Here is a 13,693-nt window from a genome sequence, read left to right on the forward strand (position 1 = left end):
GCTTTGGCCCATCCATTTCACTCTTTCTAGAGTTACTTATAATGGCCCTGGGCTTTTACCCAGTAGCATATTTATTTATTATTTATTATTTATTAATTTAATTTGTATACCGCCCTTCTCTCAAGAGACTCAGGGCGGTGAACAGGGCAATACATAAAAATTAGATACAAAAATTAAAATTATTAAAACATGATTAAACAATGCCCATAATAATACAAAGTTAAAATTGAAATCATTTATAAAAATCCCACCCCGTCCCATCAGGCCAGGCCCGCTTGTTTAAAGAGATGGGTTTTAAGATCGCGCCGGAAGGAGCGAAGATCGGGCGCCATCCGGAGCTCAACCGGAAGATGGTTCCATAAATCCGGTGCACCCACAGAGAACGCTCTCCCCCTGGGGGCCACCAGTCGGCATTCTTTGACCGGTGGCACCCTGAGGAGGCCCTCTCTGTGGGAGCGTACTGGGCGGAGGGAAGTTGACGCCGGCTGCAGGTGCTCCCCAAGGTATTCTGGACCCATGCCATGGAGGGCTTTGTAGGTCATTACCAACACCTTGAACCTCACCCGGAAGACAACTGGCAACTAATGCAGCTCGCGGAGCAAAGGTGTGACATGGGAGTATCGGGAGACCCCCAGTACAACTCTCGCGGCTGCATTCTGTACCAGTTGGAGCCTCCGAGTGGTCTTCAAGGGTAGCCCCATGTAGAGAGCGTTGCAGTAATCAAGACGAGAGGTCACAAGCGCATGAGTGACCGTGCGCAAGGCATCCCGGTCTAGATAGGGCCGCAACTGGCGCACCAGGCGAACCTGGGCGAACGCCCCCCTAGTCACAGCTACGATATGGTCTTCTAAGGAGAGTTGTGAATCTAGGAGGACTCCCAAGTTGCGAGCCCTATCTACAGGAGATAATAACTCACCCCCCATAATGAGGGGTGGGATATCCTGAATATCCCGAGATGCCGGTACGCACAGCCACTCCGTCTTGTCAGGGTTGAGACGAAGCCTGTTCCTCCCCATCCAGACCCGGACCGCCTCCAGGCACCGGGACATCACGTCGAGGGCATCACTGGGGTGGTTTGGGGTCGAAATGAAAAGTTGGGTATCATCAGCATACTGATGATACCCAACTCCAAAACCACGAATGATCTCACCCACGAATGATCTCACCCATATTGGACACCTGAGATGTTCATCTTCTGGCATCATATCATTTAGCCATTGGACATGGGTCACAGGATTTTCTTGGCAAGGATACTGGAGAGGTTGCTATTTCCTGCTCCAGTAGAATGGGTTTTGTCAGAAATCTCCACTATGATTTGTCCATCTTGGATGGCCCTGCACAGCCCAGCTCATAGCTTCATTGAGCTGCACAAGCCCCTTTTCTAGAATGAGGCTGTGATTCATGAACACATGCTCACATGAATATGTTTTTGAATTAAAGATTGGAGTTCCAGAACAATTCTTCTAGGCTGCTGATACTATCTATGGTGTCTTCCCCTTCTTCATGAGAATCCTGTGAATGACAGTGATTCCTCTTTAGCCATCAGCGGGAAAGAGGGAATTTCTAAAAGAATGGTTATGCTTGACCAGAACAGTGCTTCTATTGCTGGATGCATCTCTGCAGTTGGAGGAATCCCCAATTCCCATCCAACCTGTCCCTCAGGAAAATAGCTTTCTATTCTGCATGTGATGGAAAGTTGTCTGGATTCCCAGGAGGGAGGGACTGCATTGCAGAAAGTAATGAGACTGCAGAACTTGGAAAAATTGTCCAACAGGAAGAGTCAAAACAGCTCTTCCCAAGTTTTTTTCAGTATTGTGCTCTTCAAGCCATCACATCTTTCCAGGAAACCAAGTGGCTCTTCTTGAGTTTGCTAGGTTTATTGGGTTCTCCCCAAGTAAGAATGCCTCCTCTCCCTCACCCAGTCTTGATGCATAAATCCCCGCTAGTCATACTGCAAAAGGATCTGTATCCCTAGAGATGAAGATGTGTCTCTAACTTCTCAATCCTCAACCCCATTCCTCGGCCTCTTCAGTGCCTGAGCAAAGGAAGAAGGTGAAATGTCAAAGAACATCCATCTAAATCAGTCTTCTTTTCTAAGACCAGCCAGTCTGGCTGTTAATCATTTTTCCCTTCAAGTCCCTTGTGGACAGGAAGCAGTCTTGGGGAGAGGCTGTTACCAATTCTACAACCTATCACTGATGACCCACCATACACAGGGTTTCGGAGAAGGTTGTGCTACTTATGAGGAGGCTTGGGAAAGTTCTACAGCGGTGTCCGTGCAACATAAACCAATGAACATCTTTTTCAGAGTTTATCTGAAGAGAAGAGAGAAATAGATGTGAGCCAGGCAGAAGAGTTGAGAACATGATTTTCACCCATACCCCCAGTTTCTTGGCATCTAATATGGCCACCCTTACACTGAAAAGCCTTTGTGCTGCCATGGAAATGTTGGCATTTCATTCCATGAAGCAAATATGGGCAGTTGTGGCTCACTCGCTTGGTGGTGTTTGTCCTCTGCCTTTCATGTGTGAAGCTGTCTGTTCATGAGCAACTTGGAACCACAATCGTGTGGTACAAGGCACAGCAAAAAAGCATTTGGAAGCCTTAAGGTTAGGGGGAAATGGGGCGCTGTCTTACCTGAACGACTTTTCTCAGCATGATGATGGAGAATCCATGAATGGGTTAACTCTGTCTTCCTGCCCAATTAAACTAAGTCAGTCAAACTTGCCATGCCTCTCCTGGGCCAGGACACCTCCCAGTCATGATGAAGGCGAAGCAAATGATGACAGTCTGACGTGTTGGCTCCCATACCCCTGACACAGGACCTGATGGACACAAAGGGGTAGGTGTGGATTCTCTATCATCATGCTGAGAAAAGGTGTTCAGATAAGATAATGCCCCTTCTCCAGCATGATATCCGGCAAAATGACTTCCTGCGCTCTATGAAACAAGGTATTGACCTTAGGAATAAAGGAGGGATCCAAACAAAGGACCACCCTGTCAGCATGAAAAACGCATAAGTCCTGTCTGAGAGAGCTACCAATTCAGAAATGCATCTAGCCGACGTGACGGCTATGAAGGAGGCCACCTTAATTGTCAAGAACCATAGAGTACAGGTCCTGATGGGTTCAAATGTAGGAGAGGTAAGGGCCTGCAAGACCCGTGACAAATCCCAAGAGGGATACCGGTGAACCACTGGAGGTTTGGTGTTAGTCGCTCCTTTGAGAAATGAGCATACTATAGGATGTTGAGCCAATGCCTCTGAATTGCCCCATGTAAATACGGTGGAGAGAGCTGCTACTTGTTGGCGGATGGTATTGGGTGCCAAGCCCTTGTTAAGCCCCTCCAATAAATAGTCCAAGATCCTCAGGATAGTAATAGCTGAAAGATCTAACTGGTTCTTTGCACACCAACTACAGAAACTTCCAAATGGAGTCATAGATCCTATTTGTTGTAGGCTGTCTGGAGGCCTGAATCATCGTAATTACCTCTGATGAATAAGACTTGTGTCAGGAGCCGTCGTTCAAGTGCCAGGTGGTCAACTGGAGCCACTGGGGTTCTGGATGATGCAGAGCTCCCTGGCTGAGTGAAACATGATCTGGAGGAATCGTCCATGGGGGAGAGATTGACAGACTCACGAGGTCGGCAAACCATGTCTGTCTTGGCCAGTGTGGTGCAACAAGTATCACCTCTGCCCGCTCTTGGGGATGACTGCCAGGATCAGAGGCAGGCGGAAAGGCATACAGCAAGCCTCTGGGCCAAAGGCTGTGGAGGGCATCCGTCCTCTCTGCCCCCGGAGAGGGGAACCAGGAGGAAAACCTCGGAAGCTGGAAATTCACCGGAGAAGTGGACAGATCCAGTACTGGCTGACCTAACCTCTCTGATATCTCCTTGAAGAGACCGGGATGCAGGCGCCATTCGGAGTGATCCACTGTCGACCTGCTGAGAAAGTCCGCCTGCTGATTTGCCTTCCCCGAGATGTGGTCAGCCCTGAGAGATGAGAGGTTGGTCTCTGCCCAAGAGCCCAACAGTTGGGCCTCGGCCATAAGGGACCTGGAACGGGTACCCCCTTGCTGGTTCACATGGGCTTTTGCTGCTACGTTGTCCGTGAGGACCAGGAAATGTTGTCTCACCACCCTGTTGTGGAAGTGGCGTAGGGCCAGATGTATGGCTCTGAGCTCCAACCAATTTATGTTGTGCTTCAGGTCAGACTGGGACCACCGGCCCTGAGCCAACTGAGACCCTAGATGCACCCCCCAGCCAAACAGGCTAGCATCCGTATTCAGGGTGATCTGAACGGGTTCCTGGAACAAAGAGCCCCTGGCTACTGCTGGCAAGGTCCACCACTGGAGGGAGTTTAGGGTCCGAGACAGAACCCTTACCCTTTGGTTGGAGGAGCTGGTGCCCAGGGAGCAAAAACCATTGCAGGTCCATGGAATGTAGTCTGGCGCATGGGACTATTCCCATGCAGGAAACCAACTTCCCTAATAGTTGGGAAAGAATGGCCAGGGTGACTACACGCTCCCTCTGGACCTGAAGGACCAGGGCTCTGATGTTGTCCTGACGGTCCTGAGATAAATAGACCCTGCAAAGTTTGGTGTCTATGACCACACCCAAATGAAGAAGGCAGGTTGAGGGAACTGTCTGGCTCTTTTGAAAATTCAACAAGAACCCATGGTCCTGGAGAGTCTTGATAGACAAAGCCAAGTTTGATTGAGCCGCCTACACTGATACGGACTGGATAAGAATGTCATCCAGATAGCACTGGATGCGTATGGGGACAGACCTCAAATGCGCGGTCAGCGCCAAGATCTTGGTAAACACTCTTGGGGCCTACGAAAGGCTCTGTACTGGTAATGGTGAGTCTTGTAGCAAAACCTGAGGAACCTCCGGTGGGCGGGAAGGATGGGAATGTGAAGGTATGCTTCCATGAGGTCGATGGACGTCAGAAAGTCTCCCCTCGTGATGCTGGCCAAGATGGACTGTAGTGTTTGCATCTTGAACTTCTTGTATGCGAGATGAGCATTCAGCTCCTTTAGATCGAGTATTGCCCTCCATCCTCCAGACATTTTTGGAACGACAAAGAGAATGAAATAGAACCCCCTTACTAGCTGCCCATCCGAGACTGGTTCTATGGCCCTTATTTCTAAGAGGTGCTAGCGGACAAGGAATGAAGCGCTATGAGGGGACGGACATGAATTCTAGAGACAGACCACCCCTGGTAGTGTTGAGGACCCAAGCATCTGTGGTGGTGGTCTCCCATTTTTGAACAAACAACGTCAGTCTGCCACCAATTGGGGTGACCGCCCTGAAGTCATTTACACATTTTGAAGGAACGGCCCCGTGCCTTGAAAGGGCCGCTTTGCTTGGAGTTGTGACCTAGGTCTGTCTCTGGTCCCCGGTCAGTCAAATTGACGGTCAGACCTGGGAGGGAAGGAACGGGAGGGCTAAGCAAACTCCGACCCTGACCAGAAAAATTGCCTGCGGATGTACGGGGTAGGCCGTCTATCTGCCCGTCTAAGAAGATGAGACATGACCTTACGCTTGTACTTGTTTTCCACCAAATAAGGTATCAAGGCCTCGCCCAAAAGCTGACCACCACGGTAAGGGGCAGCCGCCAAGCGCCACTTGGATTTAACATCCGCTTGCCAATGTTTGAGCCACAGGAGTCTGCGAGTGGTATCATTGGAGGCTACGGCCCTAGAAGAGAACCTGGCGGCATGTAGTGATGCATCTGCCATGTACTCCGAGGCAGCCACTAACTTGGATAAGTCCTGGTGCATTTGGACTTCCTCTGGGGGTACTCTGGCCTGAAGTTGGCGGAGCCAGAGAAGGGAGGTTCTGGCAAAGAAAGAGGTGGATGTGGCTGCCCTCACCGCCCATGCTGTGGCCTGGTGGGTCCTGTGGAAGGAAAGTTCAGATTTCCTGTCCTCTGCCTTCAAGGTCTCATATCACCAGACACTGTGGAGGAGGAGAAGAGTGGAGTCAGAAATTCATCCACAGAAGGAACCTCTAGCACTTCCGACAAGGCCGGGTCAACATTAAAGAGCTTCTTGTCCATCCCCCTGAACTCAGAACCCTCTGCAATGATTGGGAGAGGAGAAGCCTGAAAAAGGACCCCTGCAACTGACCAGAGGCTCAGGGACCAACTTCCCTTTGAAGTCTGTGGGGTTTGGGGGGGGCTGAAATCTACCCCCCCTTCTAAGAAGCTAGCAAAGAGGGCTGCACAAGCCTTTTCAGAGTAAAAGCAATGCGATTGTGACGTCCAAAATGGTGGCCGCTACTGCTGGTAGTGAAAAAAGAAGCAACCTGTCCTTCCCTCTTAATTCAGGAGAGAAGGCAGGCAGTTCTGAGAGTCTTCGCGTGCCTCTGATGCTATGGTATGCTTTAAAAGGCCAGCTGCTGGTAAGCTGGAATTCAAAATGGTGGCCGCAGCTAGCGTGCTGCGAAAGAACAGCCTGGGGCTTCTGAGAGAAAGAGAAGGAACTCCGATCCTGAGAACTACAACAAATGCTATCTAATTGAGAAACCTTCCCCACAGACTTGCAACAGTGAAATAGTTGAAACCTCTGGAAGGCTGAAGCTCAGACCTACAGCTCAATCAGAGCTACAGCTGGAAGTAGAAAAGCAAACTCCGATCCTGAGAAGGACTACAACGAATGCTACCTAACGGAAGAATCCATGAATATATATACATATATTACTCAGAAGAGATGACTCAGCAAGATTCTGGGAGCCAAAATTACCACGTCTATTCTGGGCACAGATTAAGTCGTGACTGGGAGGTGTCCTGGCCCAGGAGAGGCGTGGCAATTTTGACTGACTTAGTCTAATTGGATAGGAAGATAGAGTTAACCCATTCGTGGATTCTCCATCTATCATGCTGGAGAAATAACACAATTTCTCCCTTCCTCCCACCAGGACTTGTGACTTCCGAGAATTTTCTTCTTCTTCGGCTTCTTCTGCAGTCCTACCACACAAAGAAGGGGAGACATGTAAGGACCTCAAATTAGCTCAGCCTCCCTATTCCAAGATGAGCCAGTCAGGCGGTTGATCTTTTTCTATCCTGCAATCCCTTCTGAACAGGCAGCGGTCTTCATTTTCTGACGTGTTGCCTATCTTGACAGAGACTCATTTCTTGGTTCATGTTCCTCGAACTGCTTGTCTTCTCCATGGGTAGGGCCTCTTCTGATGAATCCTAAAATGACAACACAAAGTTTCCATCTCTTGGCATATCAACAAACCCACAGAGACAGAGCTTCTGCCATTCTAAGGATGGGGAGTGGTCAGTCCTCACAGACTTGATGAAGATCTCCCAAATTGTATAGAGCCCTGTTCTCTTCTCTAGTTTCTCATCTCTGGGGAGAGATTGAAGAGGTTACCCTGAGTTATTCTTCCTTTATCAGAAGTAGAAGGTAGAGATCCCTCTCCTCTGCAAATGTTTCTTCTAGCTTTTTTTCTTTTTGCGTCGTAGTGCAGCTTGCCTTCTTGGGAGCTTGAGAGAATTCCTCAACTGAGAACACATACCTTGTCAAATTGGGCAGGGACTTCATATTTTCCAGCCTGGGGCTCCTGGTGGTCCACTGAAGATCCATCAAAACCTGAAAGTTACAATTATTCATTTTAAGGAACCTCTGCATTCTAGAGGGCAAAGATACTGCAGAATTTGGGAAATTTGGTTGACAGGTAGAAGGTCAAAACAGTTCCTCCCCAATATTTCCCACTATTGTGCTAAGCCATCAAGGTCTTTCCAGGAATCCAAGGGCTCTTTAGTTTTCTAGGTTGGTTGGATTCCCCAGGTGAGAATTCCTCCCTTCCACTACCCAGTCTTGAGGCATGAACCCCACTGGCCATGTTGTAAAACTGTCCTTGCCCCTGGGAATGAAGATGTGTTTCCATCATGATTTTCTCCCCTATTACCAGTTTCTTGGTATCTGAAATGGCCACACCTACTCTGAAAAGCCTTCATGCTGCCTTAACCAAGGTAGGTGTTGGTATTTCACTGCATGAAGCAAGAATGGGCAGCTGTGCACTGGCTGGTGGCTTTTCAGGCAAACTCACAACCTCGTTCAACCTTGGCAACCAGGAAAACGACCATATTTTTAATCTACACAAGGATGGCAGAGCATTCTGCTATTGCCATGGTAAGAAGCTGGTCAGATCTTACTGACTCATTGGAGGTCTCCAAAATTGTGGTAAGCCGCATCCTCTACTTTACTCTCTTCTCATTTCTGGGGAGAGAACAGAGAGCCAAAGATCAAAACTAGCCATGGGCCCTTTTTCAAGAGTGGACACGTGGCTTGGCAGCCCCGTGGCTGACTCTTGGTGGCCATTGGCTTCTGCCTTTCATGTGGGAAGCTGTCCGTTCACAAGAAGCACAATCATTGTGACACAAAGCACAGAGGGAATCAGAATTCTCAGATGGAAGGGACTCCTAGTCCAATCCCCAAGGCAGGGCTCCTCATACCATCTCAGACAGATGATTCCCCAATCTTTTCTTGAAAATTTCCACAATGGAGCACACACAACTCCAGAAGCCAAACTGTTCCACTGCTTTACAGTTCTCACTTTTAGGAAATTCCTTATTTCCAGGGTTGGATATCTCTGATGAGCTTCCACTCACTGTTCTTTGTTTTATTTTGTGTTTTGATGCAGTTGTAAGTCGCCCATAGTCCCTTGACAGTGATATGGAAGAATATAAATTTGATAAATAAAAAAAATGTATATCACAATATTGTAAGTCAGCCCCAATTTTTAATTCATTCCGCCCCCATCCAATGGCATATTGTTCATTTTTATCAAGTTCTTAATTTTAATGTGATTGTTCAAAAGCATTCTCCTTGGGAGCTCATTTGAAAAAATGAATTGTTGAACGAAGGAGCTGCTTCTACGTTACAACAGAAGCTAGAAATGTACTAAGTGTATTGTATGTGGCACAGTTTTAAATTCAACTTTAATTCTCAACTTTTTATCTGGCATTTTAGGCTTCATTATTAGCATTTTAAATAAATGTGATATTAACATTTGAGCATGGCATCTGTTCCTCTTTTTGATGTTTTGAAAACCATGTTTTTCCTTTAGCCAAAACCATTTCTTTTTATGTGCAAAACATAGCCCATTCAAAGATAAAACAACAGGGTTGGACTCTGAATTCTTGAGTGTTGGAAATATGGAAGTTTGCCAAGCAATGATAATGAGAGATATTGCCAGAATTTAGAACGACAGGTCATCTTTTATTATTTACTTCTAAACCTGTTACTGCATTAAATATATTTCATTTGGATTCCTAAAAAAAATCAGCATATTTTTTGCAAACAGACTCACTATATGAACTTTCATTTTTATTTCTTGAGAACCTTCTATATTCTTAGTACATGTATGTATATACATATATTAAGATAGCCCTTGATTTATGACCATTCACTTAGTGATTCTTTGAAGTTAACAACAGATTCCCCCAAAGCAACTTAAAAGTCAGTTTCAATGTTCCAAACCCTCCCCACCCCGGTCATGTGACTGCATTTTGGACCCTCAGCAACCAGCCTACATTCAGCCTTTTGCTGCACCCCTCAGTCATATGATTACGATTTACAATGTTTTTTTTCAAGAAACCAGCATTTCCTTTTGGTTTCTGACAAAAAACCCCTATAACGAACAATGGGTTCACTTAACAAGTGCAGTGTTTGCTTTACAACCATTGTGTTTGCTTAGCAGCTGTTGTGAAAAAGATCATAAAATATTATAAAGTTGTGGGAAGTCAGCCCCTCCAGAGAAGGAAATATTAAAAGGGCAGAATATTATATTTCCTCAAAGGATCTTAAAGAGGCAGAAAAGCATGCCCAGTTTTTCTTAATAGCCCCAAGTCTCCCTCCCCTAAGCAGAAACCAGCTCTGTAGAAATGCAGATGTAATACCGTATTTTCTGGCGTATAAGATGACTTTTTAACCCATGAAAATCTTCTCAAAAGTCAGGGGTCATCTTATATGCCAGGTGCTGAAACTTTAGGGACAGGGCTGGCTGGAAAACCTGGAGCGGATCTCCCATTTGGTCTGTGCAGGGAAAGCGGGACCAATTGGAGAAGAAGCTGCAGTCTGTGATTTTTTACAGGCTGGGGTCTGGGTGTCTTTCCTTCTAAAGTTGAAGAGCAGCTGCAGTCTATCCCAACTTGAAAGGCAGGTGGGGAATGCAGCAGTCAGAGCAGCTGCTTAGCTCTAAGGACACATTTGACTCAGGAACTGGGCGGGCAGGCTGGCTGGAAAACCTGGAGTGGATCTCCCATTTGGTCTGCGCAGGGAAAGCTTTAGAGTGAATTAGGAAAAGTTTAATCCACTTGCACTGTTTTATGTTTACATGTCTGATGACAAACAGCCTTATGTTTATAAGTGACAGTTTTCCTACTAAGTACCTGCATGTCATAAGCATTTGAATTAAAATTACCATATTAAAATCAAATCTGATGTTTTTTAATTTTTATTTGGTGTGCGTTGGAAGAGGGGTAGTCTTATACGGCGAGTATAGCCCAAACCCTATAATTTAACAGGAAATGTAGGGGGTCGTCTTATACGCCCAGTCGTCTTATACGCCAGAAAATACGGTAATCCATTCAGGAATGTTGGAGCCCTCCAGTTAGAAGCTTAGGAAGACAAAGAACCTTAAAATCTACATACCCCACCCAAATTCTAAGGACAGGAAACATAATAGGATTAACCCACCACCACCAGAATGCCAGAAAGGCACACTCAGACTCACGTCAAAGTACATGACACAGGAAATAGAAATCCTCAGACAGGAACAGGAAACAACCTCAAGAGCCCCAGAGGGTATAAAAACCCACTCCCTACTACATGTGCTCACTCTTTTCTTCCAGAGCCATCTTTCGGTCTGGCTCTCCTCTTCAATAAACAATAAACTTCTTTCTAAAGCAGTCACCATGTTGTTTATCCCCAGCTTGGACTGGACCCTGATGAAGGCTTTTCTGTCAACAAAGTCAATCTTCATCTACAATGAGATGAAACAAAATAAATGATGTTGGCAATGAGCATGCTTGAGTAATGTAACTATTTCTTTAAAAAGATTGATATACATTGAATGCTGCTAATTAATGGCAAACACAAATCTTTCTTTCTTAGGGGTGTCAAACTGCGGGCCAGATGGGTCATGCAAAAACTGCACCTACCCCATTGCCGACAATGGGAAAAAAGTCACGATATGTTGCAACATCTCACATGACATTGCAAGTTTTACACCCCTGTTCTATCTTATTCAGTGTGTTCAAGAATAAAAAAAAACTAAAGCAGAAAAGTGCTTACTTTCAAAACAACACATTCTCTTTTTCATGTAAGCTAGTCATTTTGAAAACAAAATCCTTTGTATTTAAGAGTGGACAATTTCTTGTAGTAGGGATTTGCACAGACAAAAATACTGTGATCTAAAACCATTTCTGTTATGGTCAGCTAAACCAGGGAAGCCGCACCCACCCCATTGCCTGCAATGGCAAAACAGTCCTGATACATTGTGCGAAGTCACATGACATTGTGAGTTTGACATGTCTGAGCTAAACCATCACTGCATTGGGAATAAGTATCTAGCAGGCAGCCTGTCAAGATCATGATTATTAAAACCATTTCTGTTATGGTCAGCTAAACCATCACTGTATTGGGAGTAAGTATCTACAGGCAGCCTGTCAAGATCATAATTATTAAAGTTTGAGTGGCTCTGAAGTAAGTGATCATAGCCAGTTACAGTACATGAATAGGATAATTACTGCTAAGCAAGAGGATAGATGAAATAGGCTGGAGTCAATTGAAGAATACTACAAAACATTTGGATAGAACAATGCTTATATAAAATATAAATGTAATTCTATAGATATTTTTTTCTGAAAAAAATATAATAAATTAACAGTGTATGGCAGTGGAGCAGGCAGGTAGGTGTTAAAGTAGGGTGGTGTGGACAGGAATAATATTCTCTAAATTCATAACTTCAAAGCATTTACCGGTATATTCCTAGCAATTTTGGCTTTATTACGGAGCATCCATTGCCTCTTCATTCCATCCTATAGGTTTCTAGACTATATTCACCTTTTCCTCATCAATCTGCTTTTCTTTGTGTATGTAATTATAGTTATGTATGGAATATGTAACTATGAAATTAACTCTCCATTTGCTGTGGTATATTTCCTCAATACTTTTCAGATAGGAAGCTAAAACAAAAAGGACATAAAACAACAAAAATGAAGAGCAACCCAGCATGAGATAAATTGGTCATCAGGTTTAGCAAAATTCTTTGTAAAAGACTGGTAAAATACAGGCATTCTGGTTCTTCTGAATAATGTATTGGATCTTATAAGCATACAGCACAGCATTATTGTAAAAAAAATATTCCCTTTGTTGACTAAGACAAATCCCTAAATCAGAACCACCATGGAAATGATACTGCTGATAAAACACAAAGAATTTTTTTTTATTTAGGCATAGACATTTAATAAATAAGGTTTGATGCTCTGTCAGCTTTTATTCCAATTTCTTTAAACAGGCGAACAATCAACCAGTGGAATGCCTTGCCTTCAGAAGTTGTGAGTGCTCCATCTCTGGTGGATTCAGTTCATTGTTGGACATGCATTACTATCCAATGTAGGATAGTTGACAGCCAAACAGGAAACACTTGAGCAGCAGGTAGCTCAGAAATGTTGCCATGATGCCAACACTGTAAGGAATTCCAGCACCTCATTAACACTATATAGCAGGTGTCTTCAAACTTGGCCTTTTTATGACTTGTGGACTTCAACTCCCAGGCAACAACAAAGGAGGGGACCCTCATCATAAATAACCCTGTTCTAGCTGAATTGTTAAATGTTTTGGGGAAAATGATAAATGATAGCCGAAAACTCAAAGTTCTTCCAGTAGTGCCACTGTGGCAGCAAAGGACTGAGGAATTACAACAATCATACTACCATGCTCAAAATCATACCATCCGAAATGAAGTTTTGATTCAGAAGTTCACGCGATTGTGGCTCAACTACCTCGGCCCCGATATTCCGTTCCCTGGATAAATAATCACGAGTCAGAAAAAAAGAGATGCCTGATCTGGGAATCAGAATCAGAACCGGAACCCCAAAATAGGCTGAATCCCTTCTTTGAATGTCCCGCCCAGAGAAATAATTGGACTAATTCCCGACGTTAGCCTAGCTGCTTTTAGAATCCTTTAAAAATATTTTAATCGTTGCCCTGCGGTGAAACATTGTTAAGAACCTCCCTTTGGACGACCCTTTTCTGTCAACTGCCGATTGCTCGCAGCCGCTCTTTTTATTTATTTATTTATTTATTTATTTATTTATTTATTTATTTATTTATTTGATTTTTATTTATTTATTTATTTATTTATTTATTTATTTATTTATTTATTTATTTATTTATTTGATTTACATACCGCCTTTCTCCTGAAGGACTCAGGGCGGCACCGAAAGCTGCAATCAAGAGAATCCTAAACGTTGGAAAGAGGTTTTTAACGCCATTCAGCCCGACCCCGTATTTTGCTCAGTAAAAGCCCCCCACACACACACCTTCGGATAGCCGGCCAGAGGAAGGTTTGCAAACTGCTACGTCGGGCAACGCCTCCCAGATTCAACTCGGAGCACCTACAACTCCTGCTTTAAGAGGCGATCGGGAGGACTTCTCGTACGAGGCGGCCTCCT

The 13,693-nt window shown here is 44.9% G+C and overlaps 1 long non-coding RNA gene across 1 annotated transcript; it reads right to left on the reverse strand.

Moving 5' to 3' along the window:
- Window positions 1-816: 816 nt before the first annotated feature.
- Window positions 817-7,917, reverse strand: LOC310634600. The gene is made up of 3 exons (XR_014491268.1): window positions 6,975-7,917; window positions 5,877-5,961; window positions 817-2,315 (listed from the first exon to the last, which is right to left on the reverse strand). It is a non-coding gene; the product is annotated as an uncharacterized lncRNA (long non-coding RNA).
- Between the last annotated feature and the right edge of the window lie 5,776 nt (window positions 7,918-13,693).

Source organism: Vipera ursinii (genome assembly GCF_947247035.1).
Source record: "Vipera ursinii genome assembly, chromosome: 2".
NCBI lineage: Eukaryota > Metazoa > Chordata > Lepidosauria > Squamata > Viperidae > Vipera > Vipera ursinii.